The sequence below is a fragment of the Lygodium microphyllum genome, chromosome 30 (genome assembly GCF_053477565.2).
Source record: "Lygodium microphyllum isolate KBCC chromosome 30, Lygodium_microphyllum_v1.1.10, whole genome shotgun sequence".
NCBI lineage: Eukaryota > Viridiplantae > Streptophyta > Polypodiopsida > Schizaeales > Lygodiaceae > Lygodium > Lygodium microphyllum.
Genome location: NC_141164.1, coordinates 101,761,876 through 101,776,316, shown reverse-complemented (window position 1 = coordinate 101,776,316; position 14,441 = coordinate 101,761,876).

Here is a 14,441-nt window from a genome sequence, read left to right as displayed (position 1 = left end):
AGCCTTTGGATCAAGCTTCTTTCATAACTCAAATGGCACATGAACATATGCAACATAGCCAAATACCTTCAAGTGTGATACATCGGGCTTCTTGCTAGTAAAGCATTCTTCGGGAGTCATCCCATGAACTGTAGCTGTGGGGGTTCTGTTCATAATATAGACAATAGTATGGAAAACTTCAGACCAAAAATACTTTGGCATATTCTTTATAGCCATTAATGCCCATGCAGCTTCTGCAATATGCCTATTTTTCCTTTATGCAACTCTATTTTGGTGTGAGGTATATCTGCAAGTAAATTGCCTCTTTTTCCCATGAGTCCTTAAGAAGCCACTAAACTCATTAGAAAGGTACTCTCCCCCTCCATTTGATCTCAAGCACTTCACTTTCAAGCATGTTTCTATTTCAACAACTGTCTTGAAAGATTTGAAGTGCTCAAATACATCACTCTTTTCTTTCATGAAATATATCCATAGCTTCCTTGAACAGTCATCAATAAATGTGACAAAGTATTTGTTACCACTAAGAGATACATTCTGTGTAGGTCCCCAAATATCTATATGCACTACATTAAGTATATTTTTGCTCACTTATCTGTCAGTGAGAAGGGTTGTCTCGCCTACTTACCAAATTGGAATGCTTCACAGACTTTATGCAATTCTGCAACTCTAAAAGAAGGCAACCCTATAACCAATCCTCTAGACTACATTAATTTCAACCTTTGTACATTTGCATGTCCAATACATTTATGCCATATTTCAATGTCTGCCACCATTCCTTTTCCTTTAGCATACATAGCAGCATCCATCTCAAGAATTCCAGCATCTAAAGTGAACATGTGGCTAACTCTACTTCCTTTTGTGATGAACTTGCACTTATCATTAAAATCTTCTACAAAACAACCTTTTACATTGAATCAAACCTGCAATCCTTGCTCTACCATTTGGCCAACAGACACTAGATCATTTGTGATTGATGGCACATGTAATGCATTTGTCAAAGTCTTTGTCTGGCCATCATACAAGGACAAGAGAACGTTTCCAATGTGTGAAATTGGGTGGCATGAATCATCACCCGTCTACACATAACCTGGATTTTGTAAGTCCTGCATCCCTCCAAATCATTCAACATGACTGGTGATATGATTAGATGCACTTGAATCAACATACCATATATCATCATGTGTCCCCTTCCTATAACTGCATTCATCATATGTTGCATAACAAATAGACGCTCATTTGTGTCTTCATTCTGTCGTGAAGTGGATGCATAGTTTCCTTACTGCAAATTACCGCTGCAAATATCATCCTTCTTAGCATAACAATGGGCTGCAATATGACATGTCTTGCCACAATAATGACAAAAAATAGCAGAATTTTCAGAATCTCTATTATGTCATCCAAATCTTCCTTTAGAGCTCCCCATGGCTCTAAAGTTTCCTAGGCCTCCTGAAACCTGCATTTCACCAAATTGCTGATCGAGCCTATTTTGGTGGTTATCGCCAACACGTCCCATACCACGGCCTCTTGAAGAGGATCTACCACATCCCCTTCCTGAACTTGAGTAAAATGCTTGGACATGTTCACCATTTTTTTCAGATGAGTCACCATGCATATTGATCTCTTCGGTAATCATGAGAGAGATCAACTCATCAAAATCTAAAAATGGCTTCCGTATGTATATCAAAGTAACAAATGATTTCCATACCTTCTTATTATCAAGGCCACTCAAAGTGGATGAAACCAAATCATCATCATCAAGTATTGCATCAATTGCTGCTAAAGCATCTGCAATGCTTCTCACCTTCAAAACATAATCATTGATAGACATTTTTCCTTTCTTCAAGGTATTCAACTCTTGCTTGAGTTGAATCTTTCATGCCTTTGTATTTACTAAAAACATGTTCTAAAAAATTGTCCAAGTTGCATGTGAATTTTCTACATTCTTGATATGTCCCAATATTGTTGAGATGGCGAGCTCAACACGTGCGGACATTGATGATGGACCGCCTAGCTAGATTGGCCTGCACATCTACACCGCATGTTGGTGGTCATTATGATACTCACATGGCCACTGGCTTATCATTTATTATATTTAGTTTGTTGCACCTACCTACAATTGGCAAAGATATAGGGCTAGTCGATTGTTGTAGTCTGTTATGCACTATTTGACTCAGTAGGCCACTTTCCTTTATGTTGTAAATTATCTATACTTTGTGTATATTGTATAGTGTGTGGAAGAAGAAGAAGAAATAATCAAGAAAATGTTTTGGCCTCCATCTCTCTTCTTGTGTTCTTGAGTGAGCTTTCTCTTGTGCATACAGTGTGTTTTGGCATATTATCTCAAGCAAGTTTTCTCACCACGCGATTCTTGACATGGTATCAGAGCCACACCACTAACAGAGGCTGATTTTGAAGGATGAAGTGAAGGAGATGAAGCAAGGTTTGAGTAAGCAAGCAACATGTAAGAAGTTCTCCCATTCTTCCACTCTCTCTCTTGGATAGTGCTTGTGGAGGCACCGGAAGCAAGGTGGAGTGAAAATCTCATATTGCCATGAGATTTGGTGTGTGCGTAGAGCACTGTATATTTTGTAGGTAAGGCCCTTAGGGCTTACCGTAGTTTGTTTTGGCATCTGAGGCTGTTCCAGGCCCCGTTTTAGAGCTGCAAGGTTGCAAGTATCAGTTTCAGGGTACACTGACTGTGATTTCGGCTATATTGACCAAAAGTGGGTGCACATGTTATAGATTTTGAATTTGTAATTTTTGAGGTGTTTTTCAAGAAGAAAACATAAGGTTCATTTGAAAAAAGGTTGCATATTACATGTATTATTGAGCAATAAGTGAAAAAGGTTACTTGGTGTATTGCTGTGCACTAGTTATGAAAGGCTATAAAAGACTAGCTTGCTGTGTTGTATCCTTTTTTGTGATAATGGCAGAGAACAGTGAAAATCCCATTATTGAGAAGCTCAACAAAAACAAATACCCTTCATGGAAATTTCGTGTGACAAACTTCCTCATTAGAAAGGGCCTCTATGAGTTTGTTTCAGGTGAAGAAAAGGAGCCAGAGCTGAGTATCCCTCTCCGACTGCAGATGAATTAAAGGCATGGAATGAGTGGAATGAAAAAGATAAAAATGTGATGTACTGGCTATCTGCAATCATTGATAATACAATGTTGGGACATATTAGGAATGCAGAAACTTCACATGCAGCTTGGACAGTTTTTGAGAACATGTTTTCAATAAATACAAAGGCATGAAAGATTTAACTCAAGTAAGAGTTGAATACATTGAAGAAATGAAAAATATCTGTCAATGAGTATGTGTTGAAGGTGAGGAGCATTATAGATGCTTTAGTAGCGATTGATACAATGCCTGATGATGGTGATTTGGCTTCATCCACTTTGAGTGGACTCAATAATGAGAAGGTATGGAAATCATTTGTTACTTTAGTATATGTACCAAAGCCATTTCCAGATTTTGATGAGTTGGTCTCTCTCATGATTATCGAAGAGATCAATATGCAGGGTGACTCATCTGAAAGAAATGGTGAACAAGTCCAAGAATTTTACTCAAGTTCAGGAAGGGGACATGGTAGATGCTCTTCAAGAGGCCGTGCTATGGGATGTGCTAGCGATAACCAGCAAAACAGGTTCAATTAGCAATTTGGTGAAATGCAAGTTTTAGGAGGCCGAGGAAACTTTAGAGGCCGGGGGAGCTCTAGACAAAGAGGTGGATGGCAGAATAGAGGTTTTAGAAATTCTGCTATTGTTTGCCATTATTGTGGCAAAAAAGGTCATATTGCAGCCATTGTTATGCTAAGAAGGATGATATTTGCAGTGGTAATTTGTAGGAAGGAAACTATGCATCATCTTCACAACAGAATGAAGATAAAAATGAGCATCTGTTTGTTATGCAGCACATGATGAATGCAGTTATAGTAAAGGGAACACATAATGATGCATGGTATCTGGATTCAGGTGCATCTAATCATATGACCAGTCATGTTGAATGGTTTGGAGAGATCCAGGACTTGCAAAATCTAGGTTATGTGCAGACTGGTGATGATTCACGCCACCCAATTTCACACATTGGAAAGGTTCCCTTGTCCTTGTATGATGGCCAGACAAAGAGTTTGACAGATGTATTACATGTGCCATCAATCACAAATAATCTAGTGTCGGCCAAATTGTAGAGCAAGGATTGCAGGTTTGATTCAATGCAAAAGATTGTTTTGTAAAAGATTTTAATGATAAGTGTAGGTTGGTCGCATGTTCACTTTAGATGCTAGAATTCCTACAATGGATGTTGCTATGTATGTTAAAGAAAAAGGAGTGGTTGCAGACATTGAAATATGGCATAAACATATTGGACATGCGAATATGCAAAGGCTGAAATTAATGTAGTCAAGAGGATTGGTTACAGGGTTGCCTTCTTTTAGAGTTGTAGAATTACATAAAGTTTGTGAAGTATGCCTGTTTGGTAAGCAGGCAAGACAATCCTTCTCACATGACAAATAAGTGAGTAGAAATTTACTTGATGTAGTGCATACAGATTTTTGGGGGCCTACATAGAATGTATCTCTTAGTGGCAGCAAATACTTTGTCATATTTATTGATGACTATTCAAGGAAGCTATGGTTATACTTTATGAAGGAAAACAATGGTGTGTTTAAGCACTTCAAAGCTTTTAAGGCAGTTGTTGAAACATAAACATGCTTGAAAGTGAAGTACTTGAGATCAGATGGAGAGGGAGAATACCTCTCTAATGAGTTTAGTGGCTTATTGAGAACACATGGGATAAAGAGGAAATTTACTTCCAGGTATACCCCATAGCAAAATGGGTTGCAAAAAGAAAAAAATAGGCATATGCCAAAATATTTTTGGTCTGAAGCTGTCCATACTACTATCTATATTATGAACATAATCCCCACAGCTGCAATTCATGGGATGACTCCCGAAGAATGCTTTACTGACAAGAAGCTCGATGTATCACACTTGAAGGTATTTGGCTGCATTGTATATGTTCATGTGCTAGATGAGCTACAGAAGAAGCTTGTTCCAAAGGCTGAAAATTTTATTGGATACTCTATAGAGCAAAAACGGTATCGTTGTTATAACCTTGTCACAGGTGAGTTCAGAGTGAGGAGGGACATTATTCTTTATGAGATGAGCACTTGGTATGCACCTACTATGATGTATTAGATGATGATAATGATCATGATAGCTATGTGTAGAAAGAAAAACAAGAATCATGGAGTCTTAGTGGACCAAAAACATCATCTGGTACTACATCTATAGTGAGCCCTTGGTCTGGGAGACTAAGGAGTAGCCCCACATCTTCAAGTGTATCTATAAGTGTTGCAATAAAAGACAAAGGAAAGAAGAAAGTATTGGATAGTAATGATGCATCTACTAGTCATTTGGGATTTGATGGAGATTCTAGTGGTTTAGAGAGTTTGGATGATGAGCTTGGTATTCCTTCAATCAAGACACTAGGTGTACATAGAGCTCATAGTAATGTAAAGGCTTCATTGAGTGCTCTAGTGGTACATGGGTCTAGCAGGGTCAGATACCCTATTAAAAGATTTGGATTTGAAGGTTATGCAGCTCACCATTATGCTTATATGGTGAAACTAGTTGAGGATGTTGAGCCCACTTGTTTTGAGGATGTTATTGGTCATACTCATTGGGATGCAGCAATGGATGGGGAGATGGCTGTATTAGAAGACAATAAGACTTGGGATTTGGTACCCTTGCCTAAGGGTAAGAAAGCTATTGGCTGTAAGTGGGTTTACAAAGTCAAGCATAATGCAGATGGTTCAGTGTGAACAGGTATAAGGCTAGCCTGGTTGCAAAAGGCTATGCTCAAATATATGGCATAGATTATGAAGAGACATTCAGTCCAATTTCTAGGATGATAACTTTTAGGTGTGTGATTGCCTTGGCAGTAGCCAAAGGTTGGAATTTGCAGCAAATGGGTGTTAAGAATGCATTCTTGCATGGTGAATTACAAGAAGAAGTGTATATGGAGCATCCAGTAGGTTATGAGGATTTAGACCATCCCACATATGTGTATAGGTTAAAGAAGGTGCTCTATGGGCTGAAGCAAACACCTAGAGCATGGTATGACAAGATTGGAGAGTATCTTGTCAATATTGGATTTTGTATTTCCGATGTTAATCACTTACTTTATGTGAGAAAGGGAGATGCAAGTTTGGTCATCATAGTCATCTATGTGGATGACTTGGTTATTACCGGTGATAGTGATAATGTGATTGTTGAAGTTAAGGAATTCTTGAAGAAGAAGTTTGAGATGAAGGATTTGGGTGAGGTGAGATACTTTCTTGGTATTGAGGTGATTAGATGTGATGATGATATATGGCTATCACAAAGGTAGTATGGCTTGGATATGTTATCCAAGTATGGTATGATAGCATGTAAGCCTCTTTCAGTACTGTTGGAGCAAAATGTAAAGTTGAGTGCCGACATTGGGGATGAGATAGAAGACCCTACTATGTTCAGGAGGATAGTAGGGAGTCTGATTCATGACTATCACAAGTCCACTTGAGCTATGCTATTGGCCTTGTCAGCCAGTTTATGCAGATGCCTAGAAAGCCTCATTTGGATGCAATTAGATGTATATTGAGACATGTGGAGTCCACTTTACATTATGAGCTTTTTTATGAGGCAGGTAAGGATGTATTAGTCTTTGGATACACAGATGCAAATTGGGCTAGTAGCATGTTAGATAGAAGATCTACTAGTGGATTCATGTTTTCCCTTAGTAGTGCAGTAGTTACATGGAGCAGAAAAAAGCAACCTATAGTTGCTTTATCGAGTATGAAGGCTAAGTATAGAGGTGCTGCTATGGCAGCATGTCAGGTGGTATGGTTGCAAAAGTAATTAGGTGATTTGGATGTGTAGGGAGATGGTCCAATTGTCATTCATTGTGACAAAATGAGTAGCATATAGTTAGCTAAGAATCTAGTATTCCATGCTAGGATAAAACACATTGAGGTGCACTACCACTTTGTGAGAGAGAAGGTACTTTCAGGAGAGATTGACTTGGTATATGTTAGCACACAAGCTCAGATAGCTGACATTTTCACAAAGGCATTGGGTGCAGAGAAGCTTCAAAATTTCCAAAGCTTACTTAGAGTTGCAGAGATAGAGCTGAGCTTGAGAGGGAGTGTTGAGATGGCAATCTCAACACATGCGGACATTGATGATGGACCTCCTAGCTAGATGGGTCAGCACGTCTACGCTTAGCACGTTGGTGGTCATTATGATACTCACATGACCGCTGACTTATCACTTATTATATTTAGTTTGTTATACCTACCTACATCTGGCAAAGATATAACGCCAATCAATTGGTGTAGTCTATTATGCACTATTTGACTCAGTAGGCCACTTTTCTTCATGTTGTATTGTTAAAAGAGAGAAAGAAAAAGACAGAGAATTGGAACAACTGTGGGGAGCCGTATCCTCACACACTCTTTCTTTATGTTTAATTACCCATATATATCAAATGATTACAACACACTGTCTATAAGACCATTCACACCAAGTACTAAAGTCTAAAGTCATCGATTTATTTAATGTCCCACACTTCCTAATATAGCTAGACATAGCTAAGACTCTATCGACAGTCACACACCATATGAGCTTGAAGTCTCAACACTTCCCCTCAAGCTTAAGACAGTAGTTGCACACAAAGAAGCTGCCTGAAAACACTGAACTTATCTTTACCTTCAATGTGTTTTGTCTTGGCATGGTATACTAGATTCATGGCCAGGAGTACACTACTAAGATTGTGAAATAGCAGAGTCACTGGAGCATCTACCTGTATGTCCAAATCATCCATAAGCTTGAGCAGCCATGTAATCTCACATGCTGCCAATGTAGCACCCCTGTACTCTGCCTCAATACTCGATAAAGCAACCGTAGACTGCTTCTTGCTGCTCTAGTTGATCATTTCGCTTCCAAACCCGAAAGCATAGCCACTCGTAGATCTACGGTCATATAAGAATCCTGCCCAATCTGCATCCCTGTATCCAACCTATTTCAAGGGCTTACCTCTTACATAGAACAACCCATAAACTACAGTGGACTTAACATATCTCATAATGCATCTAATTGCATCAAAGTGCGACTTTTTGGGCTTTTGCATAAACTAGCTTATGAGCCCTACAACATAGCTCAAGTCAGGCCTAGTGATGGCCAAGTAAATCAGATTGCCATCTTCCTGTACATAGTCACATCCTCAACTTCAGCCCCAAAGCTCATGTCTAGCTCTTCATTTTGATCAAGAGGTGTATTCAATGGTTTGCATTCCGCCATGCTATACTTCTTCAACATTTCCATGGCATAGTGCTCCTATATTAGTCATAAACCAATTTCATCTTTGACCACCTCAATGCCCAAGAAATACTTCAAATCACCTAATTCTTTCATGTCAAATTCTGATTTTAGCATTTCCATAACACACTGTATGCCCAAGTCATCATCCCCAATAATGATAAAATCATCAACATATATGACTAGCACTACTAAGCCATTGTCGGTCTTTTTTGTAAATAGGTTGTGATCTGCCCTGCAAACAGTAAATCTCAAGCTTTGCAAGTAGTTATTGATCCTTGCATGCCAAGCTCTTGGATCCTGCTTCAGCCCATACAATGCTTTTTTTAGTTTACACACATAATGCTAAAAATCAAGATGAACATACCCTTCGGGCTGATCCATGTAGAAATCCTCTACTAATTCACCATTGAGGAAAGCATTTTTCACATCCACCTGTTGCAATTTCTAGCCTTTAGTAGTAGTCGATGCGATCACTGTTCATATGGTTGCCATCTTGGCAACAGGGCTGAATGTTTCCTCATAATCTAACCCATATTGCTGAGCATATCCTTTAGCAACCAGCCTGGCTTTGTACCTCTCTACACTGCCATCTAACTTGCATTTAACCTTGTAGTCCCATTTGCAACCAATGGTTTTCTTTCCTTTTGGCAGTGGTACAAGTTCCCAAGTACTATTTTCAGCCAAGGCATCTATCTCCTCATCCATAGTTATGCACCAATTTTTATCCATCACTGCTTTAGCAAATATAGTAGGCTCTTTGACCTCTGTCACCTTTGTCATATAAGCAAAATGCTTCACAAAAAAACCACTGTAAGTCAGCCTATCCACAGGATACCTGACTCTCTCCGATCATCTAAGATGTTGTTAACTCTCAGACAAACAAGGTGGAAAATCTAGAAAAGCTAAAGCAGAAGACAAAGGCCAAGGCAAAGTGAAACAGAAGATGAAGATGCGCCAAGAAAAACCTAGAAACACAAGAAGCGTAGAAAAGTCCTAAATACGGGAAAAGGCACACAAGGAAAAGCGCAAGTCAATACTTTTGTAAAAGAGCATAAGTGCATCATGATTTAATTTAAGGAGCGCCGAGCTCTCACCCGTGCAATTTGTAAATGTAGACGAGCGGTGGAAATGAAGTTAGGAAGATAGAAGGACAATGGGAAAAAGGGCCTAAGCCATGGCTGGCCATGTAAAAAAGGGGATAAGGGGATGACCACCCAAAAGGGATTTAGGATTTTGTATATAAAGTTGAAAAGTGAATGAGAAGCTCATTCTTGTGTGTGGCCAAAAGTGGGTCTCCTCTTCTTCTTTTTCTTCTTCTTCTTGCTTGCCTGAGCTTGTGCTTGAGAGAGGGAGTGTGAGAGTGTGAGGGAGTGAGTGTGTGAGGGTGAGGGACCGAGGGGGAGAAGCTCTCCATCTTCTCCTCTCTTCTTCTCTTCTCTTCTTTTCTCTTCTCTTCTCTTGCTCAAGACTATGGAGCTTGGAGTGTGGAGCTTGAGGATGGAGCTTGCTTGAAGCTTGCACTTGGATCGTGGAGCTACCAGAGTGCGCGGGAGAGGAGGTAACTTGATCGGCATGGAAGTAAGCTCACTTCACTCGTAGATATGGATGGCGTGTTGACTATGTGAGAGGTAGCTGTTAGTGCTCAGCTTGGAATGCTTGAAACAATAAGCGGTCCGTGGGTCTTGACGGTAGAACGAAAGCTCCCACATTTTGGTTCCATTGTCGGGACCAATGGATTCAAGCCTTGAGCGCTTGCATGCTTCGAATCGAGCATTAAAGTAGGGTTTTTCCTGAATCGGTGCTTGAGGTAGATAGGTAGGAAGCGAGAGAGTTTGAAGAGGTATTCAATCTCCTTAGCAAGTAGGTTTTTGTTGTTTTGGACTTGCAAAAGTATGACGGAGTAGTGTAGGTATTTTCCTTATGATATTTCTTGCATTTAGGAAGGATAGGAGCAAAACATTGGAGCAAACAGTAGGGTTTTCTCTCACTGTATAACAGGCTGAAACAAGGAAAAGAAGGGCAAGAAATGAAATTTTGGGTTAAATGTTAGTAAGGGAAGAAATATTGAGGTGAATGCAGGCCTGGACATGGTGATAAGGGGCCAAGAGTGGCAAGAAAGGCCACATTGTGCATTGCAGGGTTTCAGGAGAGCAGGAGAGAGGAAGAAAGCTTCGTTGAGTGGATCCGCTTTAATCTTGCCATCCAAGAGATATTTTTCCTAACCTAGGTAATTCTACACCTTCCCCTACATGAGTAGGTTGGATCTGGAGCTACTCGACTAGGGGGAAGTTCTCCAGTGCTTGGCATAGCGAATTTTGTGAAGTCTAGTGAAAAAACACATCGTGCTCATCGTGTCCGATTGACGACGATTCTGGGCCGAGTCCTAGAATCGGCCCTCAGATGGCTCAGAATTTCGGCCCTTAGCCCTGCTAACTCGGCCCACTCGACTCAGACACCCACCGCTCGGCTCGTCTGAATTGAGCGTTCGGACCAACTTTCAAATTCAGCCTCGGTCCACTTGACTCAGCCCACCTGACTTGGCCCTCTGACAACCAGACTCGGACTGGCTGAATTTGACATTCGGCCCTTCTACTCAGCCCTCGGACGGGCTGAATCGGGCATTCGGCCCCTGCAATTTGAACCTATTGGGCCGAATTTAGTTTTTTTCAAATTTTAACCTGTAGACCTTGAAATTAACTGAGAGACCATATAGACCGGAGATCATATCATAGATCGATCAACTGGGCTGAAATCTAGAGCAAGTAGTTCAAAATTTGGCTAGGAATGCCCCCCCCCCCCCCCGGCCGAACCCTGCAGGGGGGCTCTACCCCCTCTGCACCTCCCGAAGTAGGTTGGAGAGAAAACACGCGTCGTGGCAAGTCCTCCAAATTGGATCCTAGTATAGTAATGGCTCTACATGAGCAGGGATTCTCACTTGCAAAAGAGCAACCAAAAGCCCGTACCCAAACAGAGGCAAACAGAGACCCTAGAACCTCAATGGGCCAATTTAGCCAACAAGGGCAAAAAGGCCACACTGCAAAAACACGTACGTGTTGCATTCGGAATGCATCTAGTCAAAGTGGAAAGCAATAACCTCAAGCTACAATAGCGAGAATGACTAGATATGACAGTTGTGACAATAGATGCTCCTTGAATAGCACTACATTGACGATCCAAGACATCAATGGAGAATCCACATCTAGTCGTGCAGTTGGGGACTCAAGGGCACTTGTCAGAAGGCTTAAATTTAGAAGCCAAGACCTGGAAGATGAAGACATAGTACCACCTGCTTATCTTAGGGTCAAACACCACGAAAAGAGAGCAAACCATTGATGCTCTGATTGATGAAGGAGCAGATTTCAATATCTTCACCTATGAAGCATGGACCCTATTAGGCCAACCAGAGCTCACATTGACTAATGCAACTCTTAGCCCTTATGAGGGACACCCACAAGCACTCATAGGGAAGTGCAAAATCCTTGCAATAATTAAAACTGAAAGCTTGCCTATCCTATTTCATGTTCCTCCAAATAGTGCTAATTACGGTAAGGAAACCCTCCTAGGAAGACCCTTCAAAAGGGCGACCAAGTGTGAGGCCGACTATGTGGCAGAGAGGATACACCTGACACTACCGGGTGTGAGGATAGTCACAACCTTTAGCAAGGGTGACCTCATCAAGCCTCGAGGGAAAGGCAAGGAAGGTGCAGACATAATAGTCAAGCCTACTAACGAGAGCAAGGACTTGTTGGAAGAATTGATATAAGCACAGGTCGAACAACGAGAACCAGTGAGTGAGGCCATGCCTAAAATAAGAAAGTCAAGAGACAATGCCAAGGACGGGATTTGGACTTACAAATATTGTAGAAGACCCCAAAAGAAGCCTAAGCCTTATAGACGAAGGCATTGATGGAGAGCCAATTCAATGTCGAGATGGATATCCAAAGCATTGCTAAGTGCTCAAGGATATTATGCAAGTAACCGATGGATTTGGGTACCAAAACCCCTTGCTAAACCTCCTTTGTCGACTAAAGGCCAGATTGTATCAAGAGCAAAGAAGCATAGGAGGAGATCTAAACGAAAAACCAAGTCTCGAGTCAAAAGCATTGGAGTGACCGAGCCCCTCTCGGTTGAAATCAAGAAACCAAATGGGACTAATCGGAGGGTAGATCCTCAGCCTAGCGTGCTTGACAAGCAGATATCGGATGTAATCATTGAGGATACACAAAAACCACTAGTGCCCAAGGAGCCTCTGATTCCCCAAGAGGATAGTAGGCATCATAGGCACAACATTGCTCATGGCAAGGTTAAATGCTCAACAAAGCAAATGGCACAATCATCTAATAGCCTCGAGCAAATCATTCAGCCAGTGCCAAGTCCACCTAAGAGTCCTAGATCTCCTACACCCTCTTTTTCCAAACGGACACAAGAAGCACAACAGCAGTCATCAAGGGCAGCTGCTCAATCCCAATCTCTATCTCCATCTAAGCTTCCAATTGTCCAAGAGGTGGGACATGACACAATCCGTAGCTCTCGGCCCAAGGATATGCATGTGCAACCTAAGGTTACTAGATCAACTCATGCTCGATCTACACAGGTGAATGCTCAAAGGGCAACAAAAGACATGACCACTTCCGATCGCCCTAGGGACTTGACATCGCAATCCACCAAGAGTAGCCAGCCCACTGGACTAGCCGCTACTACTTCCAATCAGGGATCACAGCAGTCACAGCCCTTGGCCGTGACAATGCCCCTTGCGGAACGTGTCCTTAGCAAATCACCAGTGGAGGAGGTGCCACAACCAGCATCCTTGATAACTCTAGCACTTCCAAAGTGCTTAAAGCCTAAGCTGGAGGAGTTAAACAGGAGGGAATTGACTGAAGAGCTAGACTCTCCAAAAAGAGAGGCAGTTGTACCCTCACAACCTAGTGAGGCTATTCAGCAGGCCACGGCTATGCCCCATGAGAACACACTAGAGAAAGAGAATGCTGAGGCCCAGCCAAGCACATCAACGACTGACCTAGTTTAAGATCTCGAGTCTTCAAGGGATACACCTTGATTTCTTAAGAAAAATAAGAGAAAAGAAAGAAAAAAACAATGGCAGTTGCAAGTGGCTGTAGACCCCAAGAAGATTGAAACTAAGAGTGCCAAAGAGCTAAGGAATAAAGCATCGAGATCATCCACCAATGAACCCATTGATGTCTCTCCTAATGGCGGTGAAACCTCAGACACATACGTGTGCTCTGAAAAATCAAAGCAGTCATTACCATCAATGGTTGCTTTCAACACTCAATCCACGGATAATAGAACTCGCATTGACCAATCAAGAGTGGATACAATGATGTCACAACAGGGTGACAAATTTATACCAGTCACATCCAAGGAGAACCATGACGCAATAACAAAGTCTTAGGAAAAACATGGAAACCCCAAGAGCATAAGAAATCCTAGCGTTGATCAATCTTGCTCATTTAGGCCTGAGCCTCCAGCTATGTTAAAGCCTAGCAAACTCCTAGAACCTTGCATGAGATAGCAACCGAACAAACCCTTGTTGAACATAGAAGTGTCGCAGAATGCTTAACTGAGTTGGATGCTAAGCTCAAGGTGTTTGCACATGTCTACATCCTTGCAGACATGGGCACATTCCCTAAGGAGCAGCTTAGAGAATACTTTCCATTTTCCCTAACTTGGGAAGAGCAAGAACATCTTAACCAGCACTATGACATGCTCCTGCATGAACGCATGCAACTCACCTCTCACGAGGAAGCTGACGAACTATGCTTAATTATAACATTCAATGATGTGCTCTGCCAACCAAATCCCTTAGAGATAGAGCAACTAAAGCAACAATCAGAGGGTCGAAGTCAATTTGAAAAATGTTGGTTCAAAAACCGTGTTGCAATGGCCGCACTAGAAGCCCAGATTATGTCTCAAAGGAGCGATTAGCCAAATGGCGGTCTCAAAGAGACCCAACCTATGTGGCACCAACTTCCTTTTGAGTGCTAACTGCCATTCGGGGTACAGAATTAGCTGGAACTAGCCAAGAGAACTCTTTGGCTGATAAGGTTCTCACTGAGGAGGAG